The following is a 7,860-nucleotide window of genomic DNA, read 5'->3' on the forward strand; positions in this document are numbered from 1 at the left end:
TAGTTGAATCGCCATATGCCATGTGGCATAAAAATGTTCAGTATTACCTTTTCCACCAGGACTTGATTCCTTTTAGCAAGACAGAAACAAACAAGTATCCATGCTAGAAGAAGGCAAAGAGCAAGCTCCCACTTCACTGTTCCCACATCATGAACACCTTCTGTTATATCCAACACAACTTTGCTGTAGAAAATATTATGAATTCAAAGTATAATGTTATATTTCTTGACAAGAGCTGTCAGTAATAGAAACTAGAACTGCCACTGTCATGGCGTGAATTACCCCCGCATACCACTTTATCAGAAACAACAGTGGCCATTGAGAGCTCAAGGACAACCTCCTGCCAAATCTGAGGTTACTAAGCCAGTGCATTGCTAAGTTATGTATTCTACATGCTTCAAATGTGAAAATGTCAAAGTCAATTACACTGAGGACAGGCATTCTTAAGCATTTGAGCAGACAAACTTATTATAGTAAAAAAATTCCCTGTGACTTTGACCTTTGACAGTCACCTTAAAATCAATAAGGCCATCTACTAGTCATAAACAACATCAATACCAAATATAAAGACTGTGGGTCAAAGGTTTCTTAAGTTATTGGGTAAACTTTTGAAGTCAAAGTCCCTGTGACCTTGACCTTTGACCCAGTGACCTGAAAATCAATAGGGGTCATTCTACTAATCATGAATAACCCCATGCCAAATATGAACACTGTGGGTCAAAGGAATCTTTAGTTATTGGGTGGACAAGCTTTTTTTACTCAAGGCCCCTGTGACCTTGACCTTGACCCAGTAACCTCAAAATCAATAGGGATCATCTATTAGTCATGACTAACCTCCATGCCAAATATGAACACTGTGGGTCAAAGGAATCTAAAGTCATTGGGCGAACAAGCTTTTCTAAGTCAAGGCCCCTGTGACCTTGACCTTTGACCCAGCAACCTCAAAATCAGTAGGGGTCATCTACTAATCATGACTTAACTCCATGCCAAATATGAAACTATGGGTCAAAGGAATCTTAAGTTATTGGCGGACAAGCTTTTTTTAGTCAAGGCCCTGTGACCTTGACCTTTGACCCAGCAACCTCAAAAATCAATAGGGGTCATCTAATAGTCATGACTAACCTCCATGCCAAATATAAAGACTGTGGGTCAAAGGAATCCTAAGTAATTTGGCGGACAACGAAAAAACTGACGGATGTCCGGACAGACGAGCTGATTCCAGTATACCCCCAAACAATTTCGTTGTGCGGGGGGATAACTATATCAATGTCAATGTTTTCTGTTGATTAATAATCGATATATATTTGAACAAAAGCCACCGCAGGGAGTGGGCAACCCTTGACTTTTTACTTTTTTCTAAAGCAAACAAAAGAAATGTTTGAACAATCTTAATGTTTTCCTTTTTATAAATTTAAATCGTCTGTCTTGTCACATTAGTTTTGTCAAAGTATGAATCCTTTCAATATATATCGGCATGTGTATTACAGAAGAAAGAAAAAAGAAAAAGATATAAATGTATGTGTATATAAAAATATATATACAAATATATATTTACGCATGGCCATTTATGGAACAAATCTGTGAAAATTCAATAATTTCACCTTCAAGGTCAAGGTCATAAAAGAGCCAAGGTCAATTTGAGTTTGATAAACAGGAAGGTCTTGTCCTTAAAAATGTTCTGTTATAATATGAAGTCAATCCATTCAATAATAGCAAAGTTACAGCCAGTTACAGCCAAAAAAATGAAAATTTCAATAATTTGACCTTTCAAAGTCAAGGTCATTCATGAGTGAAGGTCAAGATCTGTCTGGTTATTTCAAAGGGCTTATTCCTTGAAGATTATTATGTTTAAGTTTGAAGACAATCCATTCTAAAATAACAAAGTTACAGCCAATAATAGCCAATAAAATGAAAATTTGAATAATTTGACCTTCAAAGTCAAGGTCATTTATGAGTGAAGGTCAAGGTCTGTCTAATTATTTTAAAAGGGCTATCCTTGAAGATTATTATAGTCAAGTTTGAAGACAATCTATTTCAAAATAACAAAGTTACAGTCAATAATAGCAAGAACAAGTAAAATATTTGGACTTTTGACCTTGAAGGTCAAGGTCATTTATGGATGGGGGTCAAGCGTTAGTGTGGTCTACTGAGAAGGCCATGTCCCACGGGTTGTTTGTGGCAAGTATGAAGACAATACACCAAAGAATTAAAAAGTTATGATCCAGGTACAAGTTTGCTGACGGCAACGGCATTGGCACCAGCAACGGCAACGCCGCCAGGACTTATAACAATACCTCTACTTTTTTTTCAAAAAAAAAAAAAGTCGAGCTAAACAAACAATTATTCTGACTAATGAATAAGATGTCTAGAAAATATAAAAAATTCATCCAAAACGTATATAATATAAACAGACCATTTCCCAATAACTGATTTTAAACTGTGAATTTCTGGTAATGAATAACAAAATATGAAACTAGAACTTGTCATAAAAACAAACGTCTCCCAAAACTATCTATGGTGACTCCTGCAAATTTTGATGGAAATCCTGCCAGCAGTTTAACCTGTGATAGCCAGGCAGGATTTTCCTATGTTTAGCACAACATGCCAGCAATATGCACAACTAGGGATGGTAATGATCGATCATGTGAAGTTTCATTGAAATTCCACCAACAGTTTCACCTGTGAAAGCAGAACAAGATTTTCTATTTATATCTCTAGCTCAAATTTTGTGCAGCGAAAACGAACATGCTGGTGCTATGAACAACTAAGGCTGGTACTGATAATTCTTGTGCTGTTTTCATTGAAAACCCACCCAAGATTTTTCTATTTAGAGCTCTGACGGCCATTTTGTGCAGCAAAGCGAAACATGCGGCGATATGCACAACTAGGATTGTACTGATATCACCAGCAGTTTGACCTGTAAGAATTTGGACACTATTTTTTAGCTCTGGTGGCCATTTTGTACAGCGAAGCCTGAACGTGCTACCGATGGTACGGATGGTTTTAATCACTTCGTTTTGGTTGATATCCCACCTGCAGTTTTACCTGTGCAAGCCAGAAAATATTTTTTTCTATTTTAGCTCTAGTGGTCTTTTTGTGAACAACAAGAGATGTACTGATCATTCCTTTGCAGTTTTGATTGAAATCCCACCAGTAGTTTGACCTGTGAAAGCCGTACAAAGATTTTTCTATTTGAAGCTCTGGGCCTTTTTATCCAGCAAAGCAGAAACATGCTAGAACATACAGATGGTTTTAATCACTCCTGTAAAGTTTGGTTGAAATTCCACCAGTAGTTTCACCCGTGAAGGCAGGACAAGATTTTTTCCATTTTTAGCTCTGGTGGCCATTTTGTGCAGCGAAGCGAAATGTGCTGGCCATGTGCATAACTAGCGGACAGTACTGATCACTCCTGAAAAGTTTTGGTTGAAATCCAACCAGTAGTTGAAGAGCTGAATAAATTTTTTTCTATTTTTAGCTCTGGCTGCCATTTTCTGCAGCGAAACGGAACATGCTGGTATATATGTGCACAACAAGAGATAGTGCTGATCACTTCTGTAAAGTTTGGTTGAAATCCTTACCAGTAGTTTGACCTGTGAAGCCTGGACAAGATTTTTCTATTTTTAGCTCTGGTGGCCATTTTGTGCAGCAAAGCGGAACATGCCTGTGAAGTGCAAAACTATTGGGATAGTACTGATCACTCTTGTAAAAATTTGGTTGAAATCCCACCAGTAGCTTACAATGTGAAGGCCTAACCAAGCTGAATGTGGATGTATGGTATTTAGGGTCATAATTTATATTTATGAACAACCATAAGATGATACGATGGTTGTCCAAAAAAATTCGTGCACTGCAGTTATTGTCGTAAGAGTTATTGATAGAAAAACAATAATTATATATCATTTGAAGGGGAGACATATCTCAAATAAGAAAACAAAAGAAAAAAACTTGTAACCAGCAATATTGTGAAAATGAATCGTCATTCAGTTACCTTGGTAACGTAATACTGGCGCACGATAAACTAGAACTGCCACTGTCATGGCGTGGAATACCCCCTTATTACCACTTTGTCAGAATCAACAGTGGCCATTTAGAGCTCAAGGACAACGTCCCTGCCAAATCTGAGGTTACAAAGCCAGTTGCTATGTATTCTACATGCTTCAAATGTGAAAATTGTCAAAATCAATAAACTGCGGACAGGGCATTCTTAAGCAATTGAGGGGAAAAGCTTTTTTTAGTCGACCTTTGACCCCAGTGACCCTCAAAATCAATAGGGGTCACCTTATAGTCATGATCAACCTCCATGCCAAATATGAAGACTGTGGGTCAAAGGAATATTAAGTTAATTGGGTGGACAATCTTTTTTGAAGTCAAAGTCCATGTGACCTTGATCTTTGACCCAGTGACCTTAAAATAAATAGGCGGTCACTACTAATCATGACTAACCACATGCCAAATATGAAGACTGTGGGTCAAAGGAATCTTAAGTTATTGAGCGGACAAGCTTTTTTAGTCAAGGCCCCTTTGACCTTGACCTTTGAACCAGTGTAATAACAAGAGGGCCATGATGGCCCTGAGGTCGCTCACCTGTATATAGGCCCCCCCCCAACGTTGCAGGGCCAATTTAAACCCAAAGGCTTTTATTTGCACAAACTCGGTAGTAAGCACCCATAAGAAGATGTTTCATGCTAAACATCTAAGCTCTAGCTCATTGGGCTTTATTGAAAGAAGATTTTTTTAAAGTTTTTTACTAATACACATATAGTTAAAAACAAAGACACCCTGGGGCCGGGCCAGTTTTTTGACCCCAGGGCTTTTTTTTGAACAAACTTTGTAGGACACTTACTAGAAGATGTTTCATGCTTAATATCTAAACTCTAGCTATTTGGGTTTTTCAAAGAAGATTTTTAAGTTTTGCTATACACATATAAAGAAAATCAATGACCCCCGGGGCGGGGCCAATTTTCACCCCAGGTCTTTTTATTTGAACAAACTTTGTAGACACTCACTAAAGATGTTTCATGCTTAATATCTTAACTCTAGCTATTTGGGTTTTTTCAAAGAAGATTTTTTTAAGTTTTTGCCTATACACATATAAGGAAAATCAATGACCCCCGGGGCGGTGCCCAATTTTGACCCCAGGGCTTTTATTTGAACAAACTTGGTAGACACCCCTATTAGAACATGTTTGATGCTAAATATCTTAGCCATAGCTCTTTGAGTTCTTTAAAAGAAGACTTTTTAAGTTTTTACTATATGCATATAGGGAAAATCAATGATCCCCGGGGCGGGGCCAATTTTGACCCCAGGGCTTTTTATTTGAACAAACTTGGTAGACACTTATTAGAACATGTTTCATGCTAAATATCTTAGCTTTAACTCTTTTGGTTCTTTAAAAGAAGATTTTTTAAGTTTTTTACTATATGCATATAGGGAAAATCAATGACCCCCTGGGGTGGGCCAATTTTGACCCCAGGGCTTTTATTTGAACAAACTTGGTAAGACACCTATTAGAACATGTTTGATGCTCAATATCTTAGCCATAGCTCTTTTGAGTTCTTTAAAAGAAGATTTTTTAAGTTTTTTACTATATTGCAATAGGGAAAATCAATGACCCCCCGGGCGGGGCCCAATTTTGACCCCAGGGCTTTTATTTGAACAAATTTTAGAAACCCCATTAGAAATGTTTCATGCTAAAATATCTTAGCTCTAGCTCTTTTGGTTCTTTAAAAGAAGATTTTTAAGTTTTTTACTATATGCATATAGGGAAAATCAATGGACCCCCTGGGGCGGGCCATTTTGACCCCAGGCTTTTATTTGAAACAAACTTGGTAGACACCTATATAACATGTTTCATGCTAAATATCTTAGCTGTAGCTCTTTTGGTTCTTTTAAAAGAAGATTTTTTAAGTTTTTACTATATGTATATAGGGAAAAATCAATGACCCCCCGGGCAGGGCCAATTTTGACCCCAGGCTTTTATTTGAACAAACTTGGTAGAGACACTCACTAGAAGATGTTTCATACCAAATATCTAAGCTCTAGTCTCTTATGGTTTTTAAAGAAGATATTTAAAGTTTTTTCTTTCGGTTGCCATTGTGGCAACCAAGTTCTGCATGGAAAAATTTAAACATTCTTTGAACAATTTTTAAAGGTGACCACCAAAGGAACATTCCTGTGAAGATTTGGATGAAATTGCTTAGTGGTTTATGAGGAAGATTGTCATTTAAAAGTAAAAGTTTACGGACGGACGACGGGCAAAGACGGCACGACGGACGGACGCCGCACGAAAAAGCGATCACAAAAAGCTCACCCTGTCACTGCTATTGTGACAGGTGAGCTTTCCTAAAAACTAAATAGGGGTCATCTACTTTATCATGGAGCTTACCTCCATTGCCAAATATGAAACTGCTAGTCAACCGGTTTCTTAAGTTATTGGGGCGAAAAACTATTAAAGTCAAATCCCCGGCCCTTTGCCCTTTGACCATTTGACCCAAAATAAAAAGTCATTTAAAAATCATACTAACCTCATCCCAATATAAGACTGGGGGTCAAAAGAATTTTAATTTATTGGCAGAAAATTTTTTATATCAAGGCCCCCGTGCCCTTTGACCTTTGCCCAGTCAACAAAAAAAATGGGGGTTATCTACTCGTCATGCAAACCCCATAAATAAAAGACGGGGGATAAAAAGGTTTTTTAAATTTTTATGGGCGGCAAAAATTTTTTAAAGTCAAACCCCCTTTTGACCTTGACCTTTGCCCGGGGTGACCTCAAAATCAATAGGGCATCTACTAACATGACAACCCCATCAAAATATAAGACTTTTGGCCCAAGGAACTTAAGTTTTTGGGGCGGACAATTTTTTGAAGTCAAGGCCCCGGAAACCTTTGCCCTGGTGAAAAAATCAATAGGGTGATCACTCATCATGACAAACCCCTCCATGCCAAAATTGAAGATTTGGGGGGTCCAAGGTTTTAAGTTATTGGGGAAAAAGCTTTTTGAGTAAAGGCCCTGTGATTTGCCCTTTGATGGTGATCTAAAAATCAATAAGGGTCATTCTTTTCATGACTAACCTCCACCAAATATGAAGACTGTGGGTAAAAGGAACTAAGTTTTTTGGGCGGACTGCTTTTGAAGTAAAGGGTCCCGTGACCTTGCCCTTTTTGCCCTGGAAACCCTCAAAATAAATGGGGGTCACTAATAGTCATGACTAACCTCCACCCAAAAAATTTGGGCTTTGGGGGGACAAGAAAAAACCGCGGATGCAGGGGGCCCAGAGGGCCGGAGGGGAAAAGCTTTCCATAACCCCCCTTACAACTTTTTTGTGGGGTATAAAAAATTTGGGTTAGTTATTTTTTTAAAGGCATCACGTATTCTTTAAACACAAATATTAACGTTAAAAATTCAGGAAAAGCATGTGTAGGGTATTCTTGAGTATTCCAAAGTCACTAGAAAATATGACTCATTTCCCCTATTTATCAGTTTTAAACAAAAATTTGTTGTGGTCGTCCAAAACTTAATTATTGGGAAAAGTCATTTGCTAAACATCGGAAATATGGGCGACATTACATTTATTTTAAAAATTTGGGAAAACAAACAGATACCTCAAAGAACTTTAAAAGGCAAGCGGGGGAAATTCATGTAGGGGAAGGCTGGCTTTTTAAAAAGGGACAAAAAACTCTGTACTTTTTGAAGAGAGAGAGAGAGCGGTAGACAATGACAAAACCGTCAGGGAAAACTCCCTTCATAAATGCCGGCGCATATGACGAGGGTTGTCCAAATATTCCGCACTGGTGGAAAATGTTACATTTCGTAGCATAAAAAACAAAAAAACACCAATACTTTGCATCAGTCATTTCCCT

At 37.8% G+C, this 7,860-nt stretch overlaps 1 pseudogene; it reads right to left on the minus strand.

Moving 5' to 3' along the window:
- The window catches only part of LOC132723965 (sodium- and chloride-dependent glycine transporter 1-like), a 108,463-nt pseudogene extending 108,280 nt beyond the window's left edge, over positions 1-183 (minus strand).
- Between the last annotated feature and the right edge of the window lie 7,677 nt (positions 184-7,860).

This window comes from Ruditapes philippinarum, unplaced genomic scaffold, assembly GCF_026571515.1.
Source record: "Ruditapes philippinarum isolate M1 unplaced genomic scaffold, ASM2657151v2 ctg329_1_1_1_1, whole genome shotgun sequence".
Lineage (NCBI taxonomy): Eukaryota > Metazoa > Mollusca > Bivalvia > Venerida > Veneridae > Ruditapes > Ruditapes philippinarum.